The sequence below is a fragment of the Sapajus apella genome, unplaced genomic scaffold (assembly GCF_009761245.1).
Source record: "Sapajus apella isolate SASKATOON/1434 unplaced genomic scaffold, GSC_monkey_1.0 scaffold39, whole genome shotgun sequence".
Lineage (NCBI taxonomy): Eukaryota > Metazoa > Chordata > Mammalia > Primates > Cebidae > Sapajus > Sapajus apella.
This window is the reverse complement of record NW_022436979.1, coordinates 21364535-21389702: the sequence shown is the minus strand read 5'-3', so window position 1 is coordinate 21389702 and position 25168 is coordinate 21364535.

Here is a 25168-nt window from a genome sequence, read left to right as displayed (position 1 = left end):
GCATGTAAACCCTCCCAAGACTAAACCAAGAAGAATTTGAATCCCTGAATAGACCAATAACAAGTTCTGAAATTGAGGCAGTAATTAATAGCCTACCAACCAAAAAAAGTCCAGGACCAGATGGATTTACAGCCGAATTCTACCAGAGGTACAAAGAGGAGCTGGTACCATTATTTCTAAAACTATTCCAAACAATAGAAAAAGAAGCACTGCTCCCTAACTCATTTTATACGGCCAGCATTATCCTGATAGCAAAAGCTGGCAGAGACACAACAAAAAAGAACATTTCAGGCCAATATCCCTGATGAACATTGATGTGAAAATCTTCAATGAAATACTGGAAAACCTCAAAAAGCTTTGAGGCAGCACATCAAAAAGCTTATCCACCACGGTCAAGTCGGCTTCATCCCTGGGAGGCAAGGCTGGTTCAACATACACAAATCGATCAACATAATCCATCACATAAACAGAACCAATGCAAAAACCACACGATTATCTCAGTAGATGCAGAGAAGGCCTTCCACAAAATTCAATAGCCCTTCATGCTAAAAACTCTCAATAAACTAGGTATTGATGGAATGTGTCTCAAAATTATAAAAGCTATTTATGACAAACCCACAGCCAGTATCACACTGAATGGGCAAAAACTGGAAGCGTTCCATTTGAAAACCAGCACAAGACAAGGATACCCTCTCTCACCACTCCTATTTGACATAGTATTAGGGTAAGAGAAAGAAATACAGGATATTCAATTAGGAAAAGAGGAAGTCAAATTGTCTCTGCAGATGACATGGGTGTATATTTAGAAAACCCCATTGTCTCAGCCCAAAATCTCTTTCAGCAAAGTCTCAGGATAAAGAAAATCAATGTGCAAAAATTACAAGCAAAGGAGAACCTCCAGCTTGGGCACCCAGGGAGGTGTCTCCTGTCAAGAGCTGCATTTCAATGGCACATGTTGTGGTTTGAATGTGTCCCCAGAAGTTTCTGTGTTGAACACAGGAGTAAATTCATTACTGGAAGAATGGCCCTGTTGTAAAAGTGAGTTCAGCTCTCTTTTGCTGTCTCTCTTGCACTGCCACATGGCACCGTGGAAAGAGATAGCAAGAAGAGCCTCAACAGACACCGGCCCCTAAATCGTGCACTTCTCAGCCTTCAGAACTGTGAGAAAGCAGATTTCTGTTGATTGTAAATGACCCAGCCTGGGGTATTCTGACACAGCAGCACAAAATGAACGAATTCAGCACTCCTGTCTGAGTGCCTGCATTCTCCTCGTGATCCGGAGGAGCACACTGTCTGTGCTGCCTCAGGCACGAGTAAAGCAGCCTACTTTGTGGCACGATGGCCCCTGTCCTTTGGCATTAGCGGGAAAAGACGGAGCAGGGAGCCCCTGAGTGGGCTGCTTCAGGGTCCCCAGGTGCTGGGAAGTGCTGACAAATGAGATCAGAGGGACAAATGAGAACGTGGGGGCAAGTTGTGAGATGAGGGACCTGCAGCTCCGGAATTGTATTTCTGGGAAACTGCAAGCAAGCTGTGTGCGTGCGCGTGTGTGTGTGGGCGTGTGTGCGCATGTGTGTGCGCACGTGTGTGTGTGCATTTGAAATAAAATAAAATAAAAATAGAGAAACTCAATCTGCCGGGCGTGGCGGCTCATGCTTGTAATCCCAGCACTTTCGGAGGCCAAGGCGGGAGGATCACCTAAGGTCGGGAGTTTGAGACCAGCCTGACCAACATGGAGAAATCCTGTCTCTACTATAAACACAAAATTAGCCGGGCGTAGTGGTGTATGTCTGTGATCCCAGCTAGTCGGGAGGCTCAGGAGAATCGCTTGTACCCGGGAGGTGGAGGTTGTGGTGATCCGAGATTGCACCATTGTACTCCAGCCTGGACAACAAGAGTGAAACTCTGTCTCAAAAAAAGAAAAAAAATTCAATCATACTAGCATCTCCAGCTTGTTCTCAGTCTGTGACTAGACCAATGATGAATGATACAGATCTACCATGCATTCACTTATTCAAGAAGCCTGCCCTCATTCAAGGAAAAGGCTTATGGTGGGAAAGTCATATATTAAGTAAATTCCATTTTGGTTACAAAGAAATATGAGACTGTCATTGGAGAATACACAGGAGGACCTGGTGTGTCTGCTCTGTGAGGGAAGCTTCTCGCAAAGTGTCATGTTTAAGATGAAACCAGAGGGATAAGCGGCTGTCACGGGAGGGAGGGTTAGAGGAGCATTACGATGAATGGGAAATCTGTGCATCAAAAGCCATTTTGATCAACCAATAGAATTTTATTGTGGTTGGAGGAGAAAATGAGAAGAGCAGGAGGACTAAGGTGGTGGGTGGGACGGGGGCATGGAAGCCCTTCTGGAACGCAGGGCCTGTATCCCCAAGGAGATGGGAGGCCACTAGAGGACGCGTAGCTGGGAAATGACAGGAGCAGGTCTGCACCGTTACAGCTAAGTCGCTAAGGCAAGAGGACAAAACTAGAATTACGTTTCAGAGGTTGAATCGCAACATCCTGGCAGAGCCTGTGAACTGCAGCCCATTCAAGCCCATTGCTCTATCGTGCTGTAACAGTCGTGCTGTCCTTGTGTACATCAGGTTGACAGCATGCTTGCTCCACTGCAGCGCTAAACTCTGAAAACATGCACTCAGCCTGCACACACGATGGGAATGGCAAGGTAGTAACAGCACTCAGTACAGGTGAAATGTTTTCCCAGTTTCCTCTTGTTTCCTCTCAAGATTACGATCCAGGCTCCCTCATCTAATTTATTTGCTCCACTCATTCATATGGATGAGAAATCTTCATTTCATTTTTGAGCCTATCCGTTACTGGTTATTTGCAGGCTTAAGGAACCTATCCCAGATACTCTTCTGCTCAGTGTAAGGGTCAGATGACAGCTATGAAATCATGACTGACGGCAAAAAAAACTACATGTTTGCTGCCCAAGAGAAAAGTGTAGTGGTCCCAGTCCAATCTCCTAACATAGCTATGAGAAAAAGAAGAATGAGTTTTCTGCTCAGAAAATTTTCTTTCTTTCAATAGCTTACTCCATGGCTAACTGTCCACTTGTACAGCCAAAGTTAATTCTGTCCAAGTTTTCCGATTTGGCAGAACAGACTTTAAGGCAAAATAATTTAGCAGTAGAAAACTCACTAATCTTCCATTTAATGGCAAGGAATAATGAAGATCAATCGATTAAAAAAAACATCATACACGTTAGGTAGCAAATATCAGGAATTGAACTGTGTGATTTGTTAAGGGAATTCACATGTGCCTTATTTCATCCTGTAAAGGGAAATCCAACCACAACTCAGACTTGTAAAAATAGAATTTTAAAGATTATCAGATTTATAATAAATGGAAACTGCAGAATAGGAAATGTAGAATCTTGAGGCTGAAACAAATGACCACCAGTCCAACACCACCTGATACTGGAATATTCTCTCGGGTATTCTCACCCATTGGTAGTTTTTTCCTGTCTTTAAGTATTTGAAGTGTCAGGGGTCTCAATAATTTCAGAAAAGGACTTCTAGAGGCAGCTACTATCTCTTCGGTTGCCCCCAAGATCGAGCAAATCGAGTCCACTTTCTCTGGAAGGAACAGTCTCATGTCAAACACCCCCGTCCTCCACCAGGGCCACATTGGACACGGCGGTTACTTCCCGTTTCAACCTGGCTGTGCTCCTGCGCATGAAAACTTCATCTGTTCCCTTCAGCTTGCATGATTTCGCCAGGCCTGACTTCCAATGCTTACTTACAAGCAGTTCACAGGATTTGAAAGGTCAACGGGAAACTGATCTTCAGGAGCATTCTCCAAATACCACAACCCCGTGAAGCGCTTTTAAAATGTGAGGGCTGCCCTATAGACACTCTGACCCCAGTCAGTTATTACGGGTATGAGGAGAGTCCAAACATTTATCAAACTGACAGAAAGAAAAGCAACCCTGAACTAGTACCTACCTTTATAACAGGTACTTTTAGTATAAGAAGTTTTGCTTTGGAAAATTTGGAATGAAACTACAGGTTCATTTTTCCAGTGAGAAAATGGAATTATACTGAAGGGGCCGCTTTTTACAGAAGCTTTCCAACAGCTTCACTTCCTCCTGCTCCTCTTTTTCACCCTGACTCCTAAACCAACTCCAAAGATAAATTAACAGTTCTGGGCAAACAGTCTCCCAGACGCTCTTCCGCTACAGGAAGGGAGAACATATAGGTGCTTCCACATAGCGTGGCCTCTGGGACACCTGGTGTGTGCCCTTGGTGTCGATTAAAAATTCCCCTTCCATCCTAGAGCACCCTTAGCCTTGGGTTATTTGCCAATTATACCTGATATTTTCCCAAATGAAAATGGAATGCAGTCTCTAGACGCTTTTTTCCTGTTTTTAGCATGGTGTGATGATTTAATGCGAATCGCTGGGTTTCAAATGCATAGATTACTTTCTTTTTATTCTTTTTTCTCTTTGATAAAATTATCTCACGAGAATGTCACTAATACTTTAGTTCCTTTGGGGAAATAGCGTGTCTTTCTACTGATCAGAATAACGAATTTCAACTTGACCTTGTTATCATCCTAGTATCTCTTCAAGCTACTAAATCTAGTACATATCTGACCCCTCAGTTTACACAGTAATTGTGATGAGTTTAATAGAAACAGTGCCTTACCGCAAAAATTGTTTACTGTTCAATACATTCTACTACTCATGGGAGTGCCAAGAAATAAGAGTTTGGAAACCATTATCAGAAGAAAGATACTCACCAAGTATATAATCATTCTTAAGGAGAAATAGTAGATGGATTTTTTTTTCTCATTTGAAGCATTGACTCCAGACTCATTTATAACAAAATGATTTATTTATCGTTGTTGAGCAGAGGAAATTGCTTTTTAAAAAATAATAACACTCCTTTATTTTCTAAAAATAAATAATGGTGGTAGCACACAAGACACCAAGAATTTTCACTGTGGCCTAATTCTTCCTCTCCACCTTCAAAACCTGCAGTTTCCCTGGGAGCATTAAGATCAGCTTGAATTGACTTTCTCAAGAGCTGTTTTTCTGTCTTTTCTCTAATTTCCTGAGGTTTCTGTGTATATGCCTAAAAGCCAATAATTGTCTTGAACAGACTGAAGTAAAAATAAATGAGATGTCTAAAATTCATTTTTATCTCATAAATGTTACACCTTGTCAATTAAAACAAATATTCCTTTTCTGTGCCAAGAAAACATTTTCTGTTACATTCACAATCTGCTTCAACTGCCATCGGGTAAAGAGAAACCTCTAACAGATGGGAATCAGTAAATGGCCATTGCAACTGGAGCTGACTATGTGAATAACAAATGGGAGGTGTATTCTGTGAGCTACCTCGGAAGGCAAATATGGTTATGGGGGCTTTGTAGGGTGCTGTGACATCGATTCTGAGAATAAGATTGAGGCCTGCCAATCAAATCAAAGGAAATGTTATATACATGTAAATCGATGTGATATATATGCATGCACATACATAAACATCATATATATACATACACACATATATACACATCATATATATACACACACACATATACACACATATGGACACACACATATATACATATATACACACACATATATATAGATACACACATATATACACATATATACACACATACATACACCTCACATATATACATTCACACACATATATACACACACAGACACAGACATCATATATATATATACACACATATATACACCTCATATATACATACACACACATACACATATATGTATACACAAATACATACACCTCATATATATAAATACATACATATATACACACATATACACACATACATACACCTCACATATATACATACACACACATATATACACACACAGACACAGACATCATATATATGCATACACACATATATACAGCTCATATATACATACACACACATACACATATATGTATACACAAATACATACACCTCATATATATACATACACACATATAGACACATATATACACATGTATACACACATATATACACCTCATATATCTATACATACACACATATATACACATATATACACACATACATACACCTCATATATAGACATACACACACATATATACGCATGTATACATACATACACTTCATATATATACATATACACACATATAATGTGTGTATATATGATTCACCTCCTCCTGCTCTTCTTTTTCACCCTGACTCCTAAACCAGCATACATATATGTGTGTATATGTATGTGTACATATATGTGTGTATGTATATATATGATGTGTATGTGTGTGGTATATATGCGTATATGTGTGTGTGTATATGGTTCTTTATCTCACATTACATAAAGTCGTCAAGGTTGTCAAGACCTTTCTGTTGTTCTTAGAAATATTTTGAAGTAGTAAGAGGTAAGACAGTGTTCGAAGTTGGAAGGATTATACAGTCATTCTAAATGTATGGGTTACAATGTTCTTACATTAACCTTTTACCTCACTTTTCATGACAAATGGACAGAAATACTTAGTGGGTGAATACAGTGATTATTCTCTTTCTGGGAGCACAAACTCCTGTAAACTCGGGGCCTAGAGGAAGGCTTAGATCATAGACAGTGGAGACAAGGAAGCTGGCTTTGATCCCGGCGTTTAAAAAGACTCAGTAAAGTGAAGTCAGGGCAAAGCGGTAGGATTGTCCATCTCTGCTCCACGCCTCACCTAAACCCACTGCCCGTTGCTCCTCTGACACTTTCACGTCTTCCCAGCGCTTGCTTAAGAATACCAATGGCGAGCGGAGTGGTCGCATGAAGAGAAGCCCTGGGTGAAAGCTGGATGGGGGCGGAGAGCAGCATGTGTGCGTTTCCTCCTTGGCTGTCGGTTTTCCCCACTCCCCTGCACTTAGGTAATCACAGCCTGGAGTTGTCACCACTGGTCTCACGGACGGGTCCCAACCTGAATTCTTTCCCGCCCTTTCAATGAGAAGGACGCAGGTCTGGGAGAAGGAACGAGACAGGGGACACAGGTTTACTTTTCTCCTGGGACCTTGTGTTTGTTTTCAGAAATGAAAAAAAAAACAATAACCACAATCATATAAGATGTTTATATCCAAGATATGAGCATGCTATTATTTTCATTGATCTTTGAAACTGACTCATGGTGGAACACGATTTGGGATGAAAATTTCTCCAAGTGAGATTCAAATTATCATTATGGCTGTCAAGGATCTAGAAATTAGGTTTTTTGCTGATTGCTCTTCAATCGTTCAATCAACAAAAAGGTATGCTGGGAATACAATGAGTTTTCTTAACCTCAAATTGATGACAAACATCCGTTTATTTATTTATTTTTTTTGGTCTTGCACAACATCATAATTGAAGAGATCGTCACAATCAAAGTATGTTTGCATTCAGAATTATCATCATCATCAACATCATCATACAAAAAAGACTTTTCCAAACTTCACCATGCTTTTCTATGCCTGCGGCACTCATGTACTCTGAGTCACACAGATCAACTGAACAGAGCCCCTGATTTCCCCGTCATCTCCCTGGTGTTTTGATTTTCAGTTTCTTCCCTTGAACAAGTCACCTTCTGTTCCCAGGGGCCCCCGTCCTCATGTGGTTCCCTGACTCCCCAGATGCCCTCTGTGTGCCTCCTCCCATCTGTCTGTGCCCTTCATGGGGTATTGCCCAAAGTCTCAGCAGATAATGCTAAACCAACCTGTGCTTTGTCGCTTCCTAAATGTGCACCCTTGCTCAACTGTATGGTGCTTTTGGCCAAGTGAACATTTTTAGGAGCCTCCTCACATTCGTATGCTGTGTTTCTCCCGCCCCATCTGGGAATGATCTGCTAGACAGCGTAGGAGATATGCTTTATGTAGCATCCTCCCCCATGTACAGCACGCACGCACTGTACTCAGAGCAACGCCATAACCCTAAGAGCACGTGGTGGTGGGCTGAGTTCCTTCTCTACCCACTGGTGCAAGGAGCACTGCAGCTGCCACGGGCTCACATTCCTGATACAGCCAGAGTCAGGGCTCAGGATTACTGGTGCTCATGAAGCCATCAGAGCAGCCGCTGCTGCCGCCATTGGAACTGAGCCACCTAAGAGGGGACCTGGGCTTGCATCTGCCTGTCACTGTGGTCACCGCTGCCAAAAGCACTACCAGAAAAAAAAATGACTAAATATATGGATTTGCCCTTTCTCCCACCTTTCTATTTCTTGCCAGTGCCTCCCATTATCAAAATCTTATTAAAAATCAGCCAGAAGGGAGTCTGGGAAATGTAGTTTGCAGATATCCAGCCCCTGTGATACAGAAAAGAACGTAGAACAGAAGGAACAGACACGTCCTGGCCCGGCGCTGTATGTGCAGAGCTCTGAAGGTAGGAAGCTCTGTAAGAGGCCTGGCTGGGCACGGGTCCCCCTCCCCACAGATTACAGCTTATCTCACCACCAGATGCTTTTCCTGTTTCTGTGGTCCGTGCTCTTCTCCCTCCTCCTCCTGTCCTCTCTCTCTGCTACTATTCTCTGTCCCTGAGTCCGCCTGGGTTTCCACGCTTGTTTGGGAGCTACGTCAACCACTCAAAGACACCTGCCGGGCCCAGTGGCCCCTGGCCACATTTTCTCCTACTCTGTTGTCAAGGATGTATGTGAATCCTCACAGAAGCTGTAGTTTTGTTTTGTTTTTTTAGGTTATCTGGTTGGTTCCCTCACAAGAAATTGACCTTATTATAGTAAGAAAATTGGAATTGGAGGTCAAAGACTGGCTCTAGTATCGTACCCACTGATTATGTGTAAGGTTAGCAACAGAGCCTTGAGTCGTGAGGAAAACGAGTACTTAGACAAAGGATTTCTTGGCAGAGCGACTGGACTTCTGCGCAGAGAGGGCTTCCTGTATGCCGGTCACTACGAGGGCGTGTGGAACAAAGGAGGGTGAAAGTTTTTATTCTTTTCACGAATTTTGCTTTTGTGTCTTTTCTTCATTGGCTGGGGTCAGACTGCGCAATTTCGGCTAGACTTGATTAGCTAAACATGCACATTTGTTTTTACGTAAGGTGGGCATGTAAGGGAGAGAGGGGAAGGGGAAGCGGCCGTCTGCGGTGAGCTGGAGAGCTAATCTTTTAATCAAGGAGAGGCATGTGAGCTGGTGCTGGCGACGCCACCTGTGCTGTGGCACGCCTGGGCACGCAGTAAAAGCCGAAAGAAGGAGAAGGGAAGAAAGAGGAAAGGGCCCTGGGAACTAAAGCCTCGGGCTGTCTGAAGAGAAATCTTGTCATGTCTTACATGTAAGTTAAACTTGGGAAAATCCTTTCACATTTTGACCATCAGTTTCTTCATGTGTAAGATCAAGGAGTTGACTGTGATATCTAAATTTTTTTCCCACTCAGTGTTATGAGGGTTTGTGAAATTTTGTTGTTTAAAATATCTGATTATTATCTTATTAAAAAGTTTTTACTACTAAGTCTATAACATCTAAGAAGAAAAAAAAACACAGAGATCCATACCAAGAATAAAAACTATAAACCCATCATATAATCAGACAAACGGACAGTCTCGAACTCCTGACCTCGTATAATCCACCCGTCTCGGCCTCCCAAAGTGCTGGGATTACAAGCGTGAGCCATGGTGCCCTGCCGTTTTCTTGTTTTTCTTTTTCTGTCCATCTCAGAAGGCTTGTCCTCCAGTTTGAAAGCCCCCCAGGCTTCCCCTTGGAAGGTCTAGTGGTGAATGGTCTCAGGAGATTGTGTCCAGAGATTAAGGGGAGAATGACAGCCATCTGCCCTTTCTCTTAAGCGTATAAGAACACAACTACCAAGCAAAGGACGTTTCGCCAACGTGGATACCTTATAGCAAAGGACGCTCTGCCAATGTGGATACCTTGTAGCAAAGGACATTTCGCCAATGTGGATGCCTCATAGCAAAGGACTTTCTGCCAATGTGGATACCTTGTAGCAAAGGACGCTCTGCCAATGTGGATGCCTCATAGCAAAGGACTTTCTGCCAATGTAGATACCTTATAGCACGACCTCAGGGTATTATTATCCCTCTGGCAAAAACCTTATTTATTAGTTCATGTTTCTATGAGTCATGATGCAAAAGAACAGGTCATGGTAGGAGGGGAGGATGAGAAGAAATTCTGACCTACCTCAGTGCCGAATGTGAACAGGGTTAACTACATCGTAAATTGTAAACGTAGGAACGACAGACTTCTAAAGTTTTCTTTTTAAGTGCAGAGCACAAGTAAGGGGGTAGGAGAACAAATTTAGTTTCCTTAACTCCTTGGCCTGTACGCCATACATTTCAGTGTGCATGCTTATGTTATTTTTCCTCTTGATGGCAAATGAATGCTTCAGTGAAATGTGTCAGTCAAGGGAGCTGAGAAAATGAAATTAGGACGGTTAGGAAAGCGCATTGATATTTATTGGTAACACTTAGATCAGAATTATATATTAAAATGAAGTTTCTAAACTATTTTCCACATTTGACTTGAACGAAAACAGCTTATTTGCAAGACAATGCCGCACATTTCCAGAGCTTGCCCAGGCTTTCCAGCAGGTGCACGTTCTGCTGTTTAGAATCAGTATTCTGGTCACTGCATAAATCAATACTTTTAAAAATTGTTTCTATTAAGCAACATAATAAAACAAATGCTCATTTTTTTACATGTCCAAAGGCCTTGAGAAATTTTGAGCAAAACTAGAAGGAAGGAAAATTATAAAAACAACAGCAATATGTTCATTTCACATATTTTGAGGTCCACCTGTTTAAATGTTTCCAAAGCCATTAAACACATCTGTTATTTTTTCCTCTAGATAAACAAAATTATGTAAAAAAGTAACTAGACAGTTTCTAAAGCCAATTCAGATGGGCTTTCGCATTGGGCACTTACCTCCCTGTGTGCTTCATCCGCATCCTCTATGAAAACACATCTTCCTTATTTATCTCTGAGCCTGGGAAGTGTCCCTGAGTCCGTGCAATGCAAGGACGAGGCGCAGAGCCGTCCCTCAGTTACCAGTAGGCATTATCGTTGGAGAGGGAACAGCAGGCGGGCGTAGCTCTCCATGCAGGCGTGCATGCATATTTCCGCTTTTCATATATTTAATCTTGTGGAATCTCAACAGCCTACAGCTTCGCTCACTAGAATATTCAAAAGAACCTTTAAAATTAGGAGATGGTCTCTAACAGGCCTGGTACCTCTGATACTCTGGGAATCTTTGAGGCTGTATCATATACACTATTATTTTGTTTTATTTCTATGTAACTGTTACCTGCCTTCTACCTGTGAAGATATTCCACAGTCAGAAACACATCATTTTTTGAGGTATAAGGCAAGACCCCTGAGTAGCATTCTTGCATTCGCATTTATAAGCATCCCCTTGACACTAATTGTGTTAAACTTCTGTGGGGAACGTTCTACTTGACATCACTGCATCATCTACATGGGTCTCTGTTCCATGGACAGCTTCTCTTCTGGAGAAGACATTCCTGAGCAGTTCTCATTGTCTCACTTTGTCCCTCCCCTCAAGAAAGAAGACCTGGCTGGACGCGGTGGCTCGTGCCTGTAATCCCAGCACTTCAGAAGGCCAAGACAGGCAGATCACTTGAGGTCAGCAGTTCGAAACCAGCCAGCCTGGCCAACATGGTGAGATCCTGTCTCTATTAAAATTATAAAAAAATTATCTGGGCATGGTGGCAGATGCCTGTAATCTCAGCTACTTGGAAGGCTGAGGCAGAAGAGTCTCTTGAACCTGGGAAGCGGAGGTTGCAGTGAGCCAAGATTGCACCATGGCACTCTACCCTGGGCAACAAAGTGAGGCTACATCTCAAAAAAAAAAAAAAAAGACCAACTCCAACCAGCATTAGTGAGAAATGAAACATGAATGATTGAAGGGTACATCTCTAACAACACAGCAATTCACCTCCCTGCAAAAATAAAAATATCCATTAGATATTATGTCGGTCCGGACCCTCTGAGAAGCTGATATCAGCACAGGATTAAACATGCAAGGATTGTATTAAGAAAACTACTGTAAAAGAAACTGGTGAAGGGGCCAGAGGAGTCTGTGAGAAAGCATCTTAGGCTGCTTTCCAGTCTATGGAAGGTTCAGCAAAGCTACTGGGAAGTCCATGAGCCAACCTCAGCCATCAGAGGAGCTCATGTCTCCCAGGCAGGCAGCCCTGCTTCCACGTCAGTCACTGGCCGGAGAGCAGCCCGTAGGAATGTGCGCAGCACAAATGCGCGGTGGATTTCAGCTCAGTGGCCGGCTCTTGGTCTCTAACACCGCTATAAGTGGAGATCTGCAGGGTGAGGTCTCTTCCACCACAAATCTCTCTTCCCAAATTCTGCTCTGGTATCCACTGCAAATTCTACCCGCTGTACCAGTGAACTTTTCCTTAGTCTAGTCTGTCTTTCTATTTTTTTTTTTTTTGAGACAGAGTTTCACTCTTGTTGCCCAGGCTGGAGTGCAATGGCACAATCCCGTCTCACTGCAAACTCCACCTCCCAGGTTCAAGCGATTCTCCTGCCTCAGCCTCCCGAGTAGCTGCGATTACAGGGATGCACCATCATGCCTGGCTAATTTTTTGTAATTTTAGTAGAGATGGGGTTTCTCCATGTTGGTCAGGCTGGTCTTGAACTCCCGACCTCAGGTGGTCTGCTCGCCTTGGCCTCCCAAAGTGCTGGGATTACAGGCGTGAGCCACCGCGCCCGGCTTAGTCTAGTCTTTCAAACATCACACATTCAACAATTCTCCCTTCAGAGCTTTTCCACATACCTTCCTTTCTCTTGTCTCTTCTACAAGCTTATCCAAATTTGCATCATCCATCATTATTCTCAGGTATATTACAAGCCCTCAGGAAATTAAACATCCGTCAGTTACCAGGCATCACAAGCCACAGAAGACAGTGAGCAGGAGGGTGCCCAGAACGCACGTGTTTCCGCCATGTTAGAGCAGGGCTGCGTTGGCATCAATGCTGCACCGTCTCAGCTGGCTTCTGTCTGCACCAACATACCGAAACTGCTTCATAAAGTCATCAGTGTATTTTTAATTGCCAAATTTATTGGACATTTCACAGCCATTATTCTTGACTTTTATAAGCATTGGACATGACTGATCATTCATTTCTTGAAATTCTATTTTTTCCAGACGGCCGTGATCAAACACTCTGAACATTGTTCTCATGCCTTTACGGCTACTCCATTTCTCTTCTTTCTTATGTCTTTTGCTCCTCTCCATTCCTTAAATATGGCTCTTCCCAGACTTCTTGCCTTAGTCATGTGCTCTAAATACATGCTTTCCCTAGGAACTGTATTCTCTAATGCAGAAGACATTTCATTTACTTATGTATGTTGTATTTATCAAGCTCTCAGTATGACAACATATATTAAGTTCTGAGGATAATATTACAGCGAAAAATCTCTGTCTTTATGGAATATACTGTCCCATGCGAGAAACATAAAAGCAAACAAGCAATGACAAGTCAATGAGCTCCTGTGACGTGGGGATGTACAGAGTTCAGGGCACACACAGGCAGACATCTAACGCATACTCGGGAAATTAAAGAAGCTTCTCATAGGAAGAAAATCACCAGTGCATCATACTAGTAACAACAGGAGCAGGAGGGCATTCCAAACTAAGAGAGCACCGCATTTGACGAGCTGTAATTCAGTTACAGAGTTCCGTCGATCAGCTACTGAATCAAGGACAGTAGGAGAGGCTGGGTCACAAAGATGCTGAACCGTCAAGCTACTGAGATGAAGGACGCCGTGTGCACCATTGCAGCCTTCGGTTCTCATGCTGACGGCCATGAGGATTCAGACAGGCTTCAAAGAAGAGCATGACTTCATGTTTCAGAAGATTTTGGGAACTTACTCCATACAAAAGAAGGATTAGAAGTGGGATATACAGTTGGCAATCAGCACCCACGGGCTCCGCAGGCATCGATTCAACCTCGTGCGGACTGAAAATGCAGTTAGTCCTGTGATCATCGCACGTACGCTGAAAAACGTACAGACTTGATGTTGCTCCCTAAACAGCACAGTAGCACAGCTGTTTCCCTAGCGTTTATGTTGTGTTAGGAATGATAGGTAGTCTGGAGGTGAGGTAAAGTGCACATGTCTGTGAGTGACACACGAACACAACACCGCTTTGTGTAAAGGACTTGAGCATCGGTGGATTTGGGTAAGCGTGGGGTTCCTGGAAGCCATCCCTAGGAGATCCCAAGGCATGACTGAATTTGAGGCAAGAACAGTAACTAAGAACTCTCCAGCTCAGGTTGCTAAAATATTACTTAAGCCGACAAGGTACCAAGCACTTTAAAGTGTTAAGCGTTAAAGGCTTGCTTAAGAGTAACGTGTGTGGGACGATCCTGTTAAATCAAACCCCGAAATCAAAGAAAAACAAAACAAGTTTCATGTTCTTTCAAGTAGGTATGTAACTTGTGTTTACACATGCAGTATTATTATGGAGTAAACTTCTGTAACTCAGTTACCCAAAGCAAAAATGCTTCATTCTTTACTTCCCTCTTCCTCGTCTCCAGGTATCCCACCTGCTCCAGTTCTGAAGAAGCCCCCGGTGCGCCTGTTTTCCATCTCCATTGCCACCACCCCCAACTGCCACGCCACCCTCTCTTGCCTAACCTCTGCAATTAGCTTCTTGAATTACTCCCCAGTTTCCGCCCTTCTTCCCCTAGGATCTCTTCTCCATATGGTAGACAGAATAATCTTTATGTAAGTGAGTCTGACTGTATCATTCTGCATCTGAAATCCTGCAGTGACTTCTCATTGGATTTCAAATAAAGTGAAACTCTGTCCCACACCCGAAAAGTCCTCAGTAATCTGACGCCACCTGCTTCTTAATTCTCCTCTCATGCTGTTCTGCTCCGCCCACTTCCCCGACTATATTCACGCAATGATTCTGCAGTTTTCAGAATAGGCTGTGATTTTCTCACGTACTTCTGTCTACAAGATACGTACATTTTACAGCTTCATCAGTCACCACCCTGATCCATAACACCACCATTTCTCACCGGGGCTTCCTGCTATTTTCCATACAGCAACCTAAGTGATTGTTTCAAAATGTAAACCAAATTATGTTGCTCTCCTGCTAAAATCCTTCAATAGCCTCCCATCACATTTAAAATAAAGTTCAATACCCTGACCCTAATTAACCAAACCTCACATAGCTAACCGGCTCCTGGCTAGCCTCCCCTTCATCCTGTGGCCCACATTCCACCTCCCTCCAGCCATCTGGACCCCCCACTGTTCTTCAAACATAGCAATGCCCCTAAGAACTCCACTGCTCCCCCGCCCAGAGCCCACTGTCCCCAGATATCTTCAGGGCCCTTGCCTTCCTGTCAGTTTTCATTCAAATAGTACCTCTTTCAAAAGCCCTGCCCTGGCCACCCCAACTTTCCTTCATCACTTCCTTTAAAAAAAAAAAAAAAAAAAAGACTTCAAGGGCCAGGCGTGGTGGCTAATGCCTGTACTCCCAGAATTTTGGGAGGCCAAGGTGGGTGGATCACGAGGTCAGGAGATTGAGACCATCCTGGCTAACACTGTGAAACCCCGTCTCTACAAAAAAAAAAAATGTATATGTGTGTGTGTGTGTGTGTGTGTACAAAAAAAACTTGGCTGGGCATGGTGGTGCATGCCTGTAGTCCCAGCTACATGGGAGGCTGAGGTGGGAGGATAGCTTGAACCTGGGAAGCAGAGGTTGCAGTGAGCCAAGATCACACCACTGCACTCCAGCCTGGGTGACACAGCAAGACTCCATCTCAAAAGAAGAAGAAGAAAAAAAGACCTTTACTGGTGGTGGGCATGGTGGCTCACACCTGTAATCCCAACATTTTGGGAGGCTGAGGAGGGCAGATCACTTGAGGACAGGAGTTGAAGACCAGCTTGGCCAACATGGTGAAATCCCATCTCTACTAAAAATACAAAAAATAGCTAAGCATGGTGGCGGGCGCCTGTAATCTCAGCTACTTGGGAGACTCACTTGAACCTAGGAGGCCAAGGTTGCAGTGAGCTGAGATCATGCCATTGCACTCCAGCCTCAGTGACAGAGCGTGACACGGTCTCAAAAAGATAAAAATGAAATAAAATAAGAAAGACCTTTATTGAGATACAATTTAAATATCATAAAATTAATCTAATTTTAATGTATGATTCAACGATTTTTAGTCAACTTGCTAAGTCTGCAACCACCCAGTTTTAGAGCATTTCCGCCTTTCCAGTAAGATCCCTCAGGCAGTCAGCAGTGAATCGCCATCCCTCTCTCAGCCCTGGGCAAATGAAACTGACCCATTAGTCTCATAGATATTTTTTGATAAACATAGAAAGAAATTGGCCCTTCTAGTCTTAAAGCCTGAAAGTTACATTTGTTTTATCTGAGTTCCTTCCTCAGGAAATGACCTTCAGATCTCTCAAAAAAAAAAAGGGATCAAAGAACTGAAACTCACCAAATCACCACATCCAGACAAAGAGATGCCAAACCTCTTAATTCATCCTAATTGCCGATTGCTTCCTTGCCCCCCTTTACCCAGTTCCTGTTTTCTTTTTTTTTTTTTTGAGACAGAGTCTCAGTCCGTCACCAGGTGCCAGGCTGGAGTGCAATGGCGTGACCTCGGCTCACTGCAACCTCCGCCTCCTGAGTTCAAGCAATGCTCCTGCCTCAGCCTCCCAAGTAGCTGGGACTACAGGCGCACACCACCACGTCCAGCTAATTTTTTTTTTTTTTTTTTTTTTAGTAGAGACAGGGTTTCACCATGTTGGCCAGGATGGTCTCAATCTGTTAACCTTGTGATCTGCCCCCCTCGGCCTCCCAAAGTGCTGGGATTACAGGCATGAGCCACCTCACTCGGCCCTGTTTTCTTATACACTGTTACATTTTTTTTTCCCTGCTATATAAACTCCTGGTTTTAGCAGGTCAGGGAGATGGATTTGAGGCTGAGTTCCCACCTCCTTGGTTACAGGACCAGATTAAAGATTCTTCCTTGGGAATACTTGTCTCAATCACTGGCTTTCCGTGCAGCGAGTAGCAGGTTCTAGACCAAATCCCTGGTGTTCCTGTAACATAAACACGAATCTACCTTCTTTCTCCATGTATTTGCCTTTTCTAAACATCTCATATAAATAAAATGGTTAAAATATGTGGTCTTTGGAACCTGACTTCTTGGTATATTACACTGAAAATCATGTGTTCAGCTAATTCTATTGAGCTTTCACTTTATATATACATATATATGGAGAGAGAGAGAGAGAGAGAGAGAGAATATATATATATATATTCCCATGCTCTAGTGAGGAGAACAGAGTGAGCAAACAACCATTGAAATCATGTCAGATTTCATGGAAGTTTCACGATGTTCAGGGAGCATGTCTGAGAGGGGAAGGCTTGCCTGTGGGAGCCGTATTTGACTGTGGCTGAAGAATAGCAGTTAGCTAGGCAAAGGGCAAAGCGTTTCAGATACAGGAGTCAGAACATGCCTAGTAACAAAACGGAGTGTGTTTAACACAACTGGTGGAGAAGATGCTGGGCTGGAGCGTGGGAGGAAATGCATGGTGGAGACAAGGATTTCCCATCACTTTCTATCCCTGTATGGATGTTACTGTACTATTCTTTTAAAAGTTATCACTATCTGACATTGCAGTGTGTATATACTGTTTACATCCTTCATCACAGCATAAGCTCCTTGAGGGTACAAACTTCCATTTTTTTATTACTATTATTCCAATATTAGAAGAGGGTCTGACATAACAGGCATTCAATAAATACTTGAATGGAATAATCAACTAAGAGATTGGGGAGCCCTGATAATTAACAAATTAGAATAAATGAAATAGCAACTGAGAGCCATCTTACACAGCATCTTTAACACATCAAAGCTATGCTCAGATGAGAGGAATTCGGTGACATAATGAATTTTGGGGGAAAATACTCGTAGATTTACTTAACTAATAATAGACTGGAAATATTTAAAGTATAATGAACTACGTAGCATTGTTTTATGTTAATAACTTCTTTAAATTTGTCAGTGATTTTTGTTAGTGATATCCTTTGAATACTATACCCATTTCATTTTCTTTTTAACCTCATAGACTAATTTCCTAAATGCAATCAGCTGAATGTAACTTAATAAAGCTGTGGCTTCCAACATTTAAATCTTGTCAGGAAGAAAAATATGACTTTCTCAGTTATTTTCATAAAACAAGATGACTTTCTGTGGAGTAATTCTCATAAAATTATGAGTAAGTATTGGGTGAATAAAATATGCTAGAAATATGTATCTATTTCAAAAGTATATTTAAATAGGCTTTTTAAAATAAGAGACTACATTTTAGGTCCATGGATTTCAGTAGAGTTTTTTCTTTGGAAAAAAAATCAAATTTTTATGACTTCATTTAGTTTTAATAAAAATATTCTATTTAATAAAATTGTATGTTATAAGGCCATTCACACTATATTGATGATTGCTCCAATTATGAAACCTAGCCAAATTTAGACAGGTTTCAAATAAATTAGTGCTTTTAAAAAAGTAAGCCTGAATCATACGTTAGTTGTGTTATAAACTGAAGGTCTTACGGAAACAAAGATGTTACTTCTCAAAAATAAAATTAATGCCTGTCATTTCAAGGTGGAAACTCAATCTACAAATCAGATTCCTCTAAAGTGCTGTAGAAGTTCTGCCTAACACAAAGTCAGTCAACAGATTCAAAATTGTCTCTAAACAACAGATGGATAAAAATGCCTAAAAATACCATTTAATTTATTCAAAAGTGTTTCCTGGGGACTTTCTCTTCGTGAAAGACTGCTGGCTTTAGGAATCAAAACAAACGGAGGACAGAACCTTCCAGAAAGCCCTGGAAGTGCTCCTGGAAGAATGCGCGCTCTGCAGCTGTGTCAACAGTGATGCGACTGCAGGATTAGGAATGCCGTTTTTGGAAGGGGTCTTCAGCCAACTGTTTCAGACCAGCACATTTCCTATGCCATTCCCACTAAACGTCTAGTCAGTAAATGCCAGTAAGAAGGAAAATATTTTCCTCCAAAGGACAAGCTAGACCTTTGCTTAGTGTCAGTAGTTACAAGGTTTTCTTTATAACCATGAATCACGTCGTCTCCAACAATCAAATTGACTTTTAACCCCTTAGGGTCATTCAGGAAGACAAATAAGTTCACCTTGGGGACTGACTGAAGACAAATAAGTCACTGGAGTAAGAGAAAGAATGGAATCTGGGGTGGCTCTTAGACTTACAGCTTGTATTTATATGACACTGTGGATGGCAAATCTGGTTTTTTTTAAGTGGCATGTGTTATAGTTGCCAACTTTGTGTAAACATACGGTTTAATGCATTGTAACTCTTCTGCATTTAAACAAAGTGCTTAAAACCACATTTAAATTGCAAATGTTGACTTCAATAAAATCTTTCTCCGGATGTTAATAAATATTAGAAACTGTCAAATATAATTCTTATGATTATGATAATATAGTTTTTCAGAAGCCAAACTGTCTTCAGTTCCAAGAGTCCTACAGCACGCGTATGAGGAATATTTCTATTTTAATAGATTCCTTTGTATTCGTCAGTAGACAAACATCCACATGCCACTTTGCAGTAAGTATAAAATAAAAATACTGGCTGGGTGTGGTGGCTCACACCTGTAACCCCAGCACTTTAGAAGGCCGAAGCAGGTGGATCACAAGGCCAGGAGATCAAGACCAGCCTGGCCAATATAGTGAAACCTCATCTCTACCAAAAATACAGAAAAATTAGCCAGGTGTGGAGGTGGATGCCTGTAATCCCAGCTACTCCTCAGGAGGCTGAGGCAGAGAATTGCTTGAACCCCAGAGGCAGAGGTTGCAGTGAGCTGAGATTGCTTCACTGCACTCCAGCCTGGGTGGCGAGTAAGACTCTGTCTCAAAATACGTGTGTGTGTGTGTGTGTGTGTGTGTGTGTGTATAAAGATGCAAACATTTCACACAATGTAATATCCTTCCTTGATTTTTTGTGATGAAAACGATACATGTGTTGGTTGACTAGCTGTATATATAATTAGGTCATAAAATTAATAGAAAACCAAAGAACTGAGGTGCAAACAGGAAAAAGGGAAAAAAGGCAACACAAGAAAAAGCTGAGGATGACAGTCAGCTGGGAAGGCTGTCCAGAACAACACAAAAGTGATGGCCTGGCTCAGTAAGAACGCAGAGAACTGTAGCCTTTAAAAACAGAAAAAGGCTATTCTGAAAGACTACACCTGGAGTATCTCTGAGAGTGTGTGTGTGAATGTGTTTTTGTGTCATTAGTAAATGAAGAGGGTTCACACACGAAACATTGAAGTTAATTGTCCCAAAGTATGATTAGCCTGCTATTGCTGCCATAATAATTAACACAACTCCTGTTTATCACCTCCTACTTTCCGTGAGTCAGAAGTCTGGGTACAGCCTGGCCTGATTGCGGTCTCCTACAGGGGCACGCAAGGTGTGAATCGAGCTGCCAGCTGGCCTGGGCTCTTCCTGGGAGCCTCCGAGAGACAACCTGCTTCAGGCTCATTCAGATTGTTGGCGGAATTCAGCTCCATGCTGCTGTAGGAGTGAGTGTCCTCGTGATTTTGCTAGCTATTGGCTAAGGAATCATTCTAAGATTTTGAAGTCACTCATATTCGGTGTCTTTGGGCCCCCTCTGTCTTAAATACCAGTAATGATGTGTCCCACGTTTTCACGTATAATCTCTGATTTTCTCTTCTGCCTCCCTCTTCCGATGTTTAAAGAGCTCATGAGATTACATCCAGCTCGCCTGGATAACATAAGTTAATCTCTCTATCTTCAAGTCAACTGAGGAGCAACATTAATTACATCTGCAAAGCCTGTCACATAACAGGCTGTGACACTAGGTGGCTGAGATCACGAGGACCAAAGTTCTGCCCACCACAAGGTAGCAATACAATATGTTAAAGATCAATCAGCATGTTGGTCAAAGGATGCAAAATGTCATCTAGACAGCAGGAACAGGTGCAAGAGATCTATTGTACCCCTCGGTGATGTACTTGAAAATTGCTAAAAGAGTAGGCTGTACGTGAGCTCAACACAAACAAACAAACAAAAGGTACGTGTTTAGCTACATTTACTGAATCCACAATGTATACGTGTTTCAAAACAGTATGTTAGGCTAGGTGCAGTGGTTCACACCTGTAATCCCAGCACTTTGGGAGGCCAGGGCGGGAGGATTGCTTTATCCCAGGAGTTTCAGACCAGCCTGGGAAATACAGGGCGACTTCTATAAAAGGGCTCTACCTCCAAAAAAACAGATTAAATTAAATTAAATTATCCAATTGGTCCCAGTTATTGGGAGGTTGAGGCTGGAGAATCGCCAGATCCCAGGAGGCAGAGGCTGCAGTGAGGTGAGACCATGCCACTGTGCCCCAGCCTCAGTAACAGAGCAAGGCTCTGTCTCAAAAAAGAAAGGAAAAAAGAAAAAGCCACACAGTGTGTTGAATGCCATAAATAAATACAATTATTTGTCAACTACAGTAAATAAAGCACATGTTTATTTAAAAAAGATAAATCAACAGCACCACAGAAGTGATTGAGGAAGGACACGAAGAGGCAAAGTAGGACAGTGAATAAGAAAGGGAAAAAGCGAACCTGATCTGCACTCAAGTTCTGCCTGGGCCACTTACGATCCACGGGACTCTCAGCAAGTTACGCAACTTCTGCGAGACAGCTAGCTCATGGATAAATAAAGGTATAAAACAGAAGCTCAAGAAATGATAAATATCATGTCACCAGCTGTGCCTTATGGTTGCCTGACTGCTCTTCATTGGGGGCACAAAGGTCCCTTTTGCATATTTGCTTATAATACCTGGAGAACTGAAGCACACTTTTATTTGACTTGGATTATTTGGATAAACCGGCTTTGATAGCTATTTGGTTTTAAATGTATAGGAAGAATCGTTTTCCTGTGCCTCGTTTCCTAGTCTCCTAAGATCATGGTGTGGTGAAAGATCAACTACAGATGTGGGCAGCATGAAGTAGCAATCAAAAACTGACTTGGACAGCTTTAGATTTCGGTCCCACTATATGATTTTTTTCTAGTATGTTTGAAAAACTCACTTATTTTCTGAGCCTCACACTTCATATCTTTAAGACTGAAATAACCAAGCTTCAGTGAGTGTAAAATCTGTGAATAAACGTAAAAGCATTTGTAGTCTTAAAAGTGCTATAAAATAGAAAACGCTGCTGTGATGATGGTGGGGGGCACACTTTATCCAAGCACCAATAGTTGAGACTAAAGAATACAATTTTTAAATTGTAAAAGTCACTGGATTTAAGAGCATACTCAAAACCGTGAGAGCAAACATCAACGTACTTGAAAACATTGCAACAGAAACTATCCAAACTGAAGAGGGAGAGAATAAAAAGACTAAAAATAAATCAGAAACTCAGTGAACTGTGGAAAAACAGCCAGTCATCTAACACACACGCAAGTAGAGTCCCAGGGAAAGCAAGAGTCGGCGGGGAGGAAGGAGGTAGGAAGATATTTAAAAGAAAATAGCTGAACATTTTGCTGGTTTAATGAAAGATATACACTCACCAATCCAACCGATTCAGCTGACTAAAATCAGAAAGAGAAGCACCAGAAATTATATCAAAATGAAATTACTGTAACTTACTGGTGAAGAAAAAAATCTTAAAACAGCTGGAGAAAAAGTATGACTACATACAGGGAACAAAAATGAGAATGACTGAAACTTACCAGAAATGAAGCAAAAACAAGGTATTCAAATTTTACTTTAAAAATTTAAAAACTGGGCCAGGACAGTGGCTCACGCCTGTAATACCAGCACTTTGGGAGGCCAAGGCAGGTAGATCACAAAGTCAGGAGTTTGAGATCATCCTGCCCAACATGATGAAACCCTGTCTCTACTAAAAATACAAAAAATTAGCCGGGTGTGGTGGTGCATGCCTGTAATCCCAGGTACTCAGGAGGCTGAGGCAGGAGAATCGCTTGAACCCGGGAGGCGGAGGTTGAAGTGAGCCAAGATCGCGCCACTGCACTCCAGCCTGGCGACAGAGCAAGACTCTGTCTCAAAAAAAAAAAAAAAAAGAAAACAATTTAAAAACTGTCAATCAAGAAATGTAAATTTAGCAAACAGCACAACAACCATCATTCAAAAATGAGGATAAAACAAACTTTAGAAAAAAAAAGCTGGGAAAATTTGTCCACAGCAAACTTACACTGCAATAAATGAAAAAATAACTTATTTCTAATAAAAGAAACTATCAAATAGATACTTGGATTTACAATATACAAAAAGGATAGAACAAAAGAATGCTACCTTGGGGGTAAATGCAAACTTTTTTCTCATTTAAAAAAACTTATTTAGAGTAAAATTAATAGTTTAAAGCAAGAAGAAAATGTAATGTGAAATTTATAACATGCAGAAATAAAACACATGGTAATTCTCAAAACAAAAGACAAAAATGGAAGCATACTGTCTTAGGGTTCTTCTTTTCAAAATGGATAATATTATTTGAAGGTACATTGTGATAAATTTAAAACGGACAGGAGACAGAAAGTACACTGTTGTAATGTTCTTATATGCAAAGTGGGAAAATATTATTTGAAAGTATACTGTGATGAGCTAAAGATCGTAAACCCAAAAGCAATACCTGTAAAATAAAGAGCTGTAGGTAATAAAGCCATAGTGTACGTAAAGTCAAACATCAAACAATAGTCAACTAACATGGAGAAAGGTGGAAACCCACAGAGAAATAAGAAAAATATGGAACAAATGGATACATTAAAGGTAAATAGTCCAAATACTAAATTTTAAAACAGATTTTTTTCACAGACACAGCAACATTCCATCTAAAAGAAACTCACTTTAAAAGTAAGAGGAAGAAACGAAATGTACTACATAAGTTCTTTTTCTTTTTCTTTTTCTTTTTTTGAGACGGAGTTTCGCTCTTGTTACCCAGGCTGGAGTGCAATGGCGCGATCTCGCCTCACTGCAACCTCCGCCTCCTGGGTTGAGGCAATTCTCCTGCCTCAGCCTCCTGAGCAGCTGGGACTACAGGCATGCGCCACCATGCCCAGCTAATTTTTTGTATTTTTAGATAAGTTCTTAATAAGAAGAAAGTTACTGTGATTATGTTAGATCAGGAAAAAGAGGGATGCCAGGACCCAGAAAGATGTTTCATTTTTATTTTGTTTTGTTTTGTTGAGACGTAGTCTCACTCTGTCGCCAGGCTGAGGGCAGTGGCACAGTCTCAGCTCACTGCAACCTCCGCCTCCTGGGTTCAAGAGATTCTCCTGCCTCAGCCTCCAGAGTAGCTGGGTCTACAGGTGCATGCCCCCACGCCCGGCTAATTTCTTGTATTTTTAGTAGAGACAGGGTTTCACCGTGTTGGCCAGGATGGTCTCGACCTCCTGACTTCATGATCCATCCACCTCGGCCTCCCAGAGTGCTGGGATTACAGGGTTGAGCCACCTCGCCCGGCACAGAAAGACGTTTTATGACGGTAAAAGCATGAGCGCATCAAGAAGACACAAGAATCCTAAGTGCAAGCACCACGTAACAGCTTCCAAATACATCAAACAACATTTGCTAGAAATGAAAGTAAAAATAGACAAATCCAAAATTATACCTAGAGAGGGCAGAGAAAGAAAAAAAAAGTTAATACAAATTAACGTATTTGTTTAATGCTTTCCAGCTTCCTTCTGGCATGGTCTCGAGATTTTGTGGTTCCATTGATGTACGTGGGAACTCTTCCCAGAGCCAGTCTTCAAGCCAAGAACAACTTGGGCAGAGGTGATTCTGGCCACCAAGAGCTTTCAGGAGATGTGTGGGCTAGAATTTCTTAACTTTATCTCAGTTTGCCATACTAAATCGTAGGTCCTTTTTCTTTACAATCAGTTGCCCAGCTGCTGCCAGTCAATGGAATTATGCCTTTAACAGGTACTGAAGCTACACAGTCAAGGAGTTAGTTTTGATGCTTTCTCCTTTGTGTGGCTGGCTTTCAGATATACAAGGTATATTTTTTTTTTCTTTGAGATGGAGTCTCGCCCTGTCGCCCAGGCTGGGGTGCAGTGGTGTGATCTTGGCTCACTGCAACCTCCGCCTCCTGGGTTCAAGCAATTCTTCTGCCTCAGCCTCCCGAGTAGCTGGGACTACAGG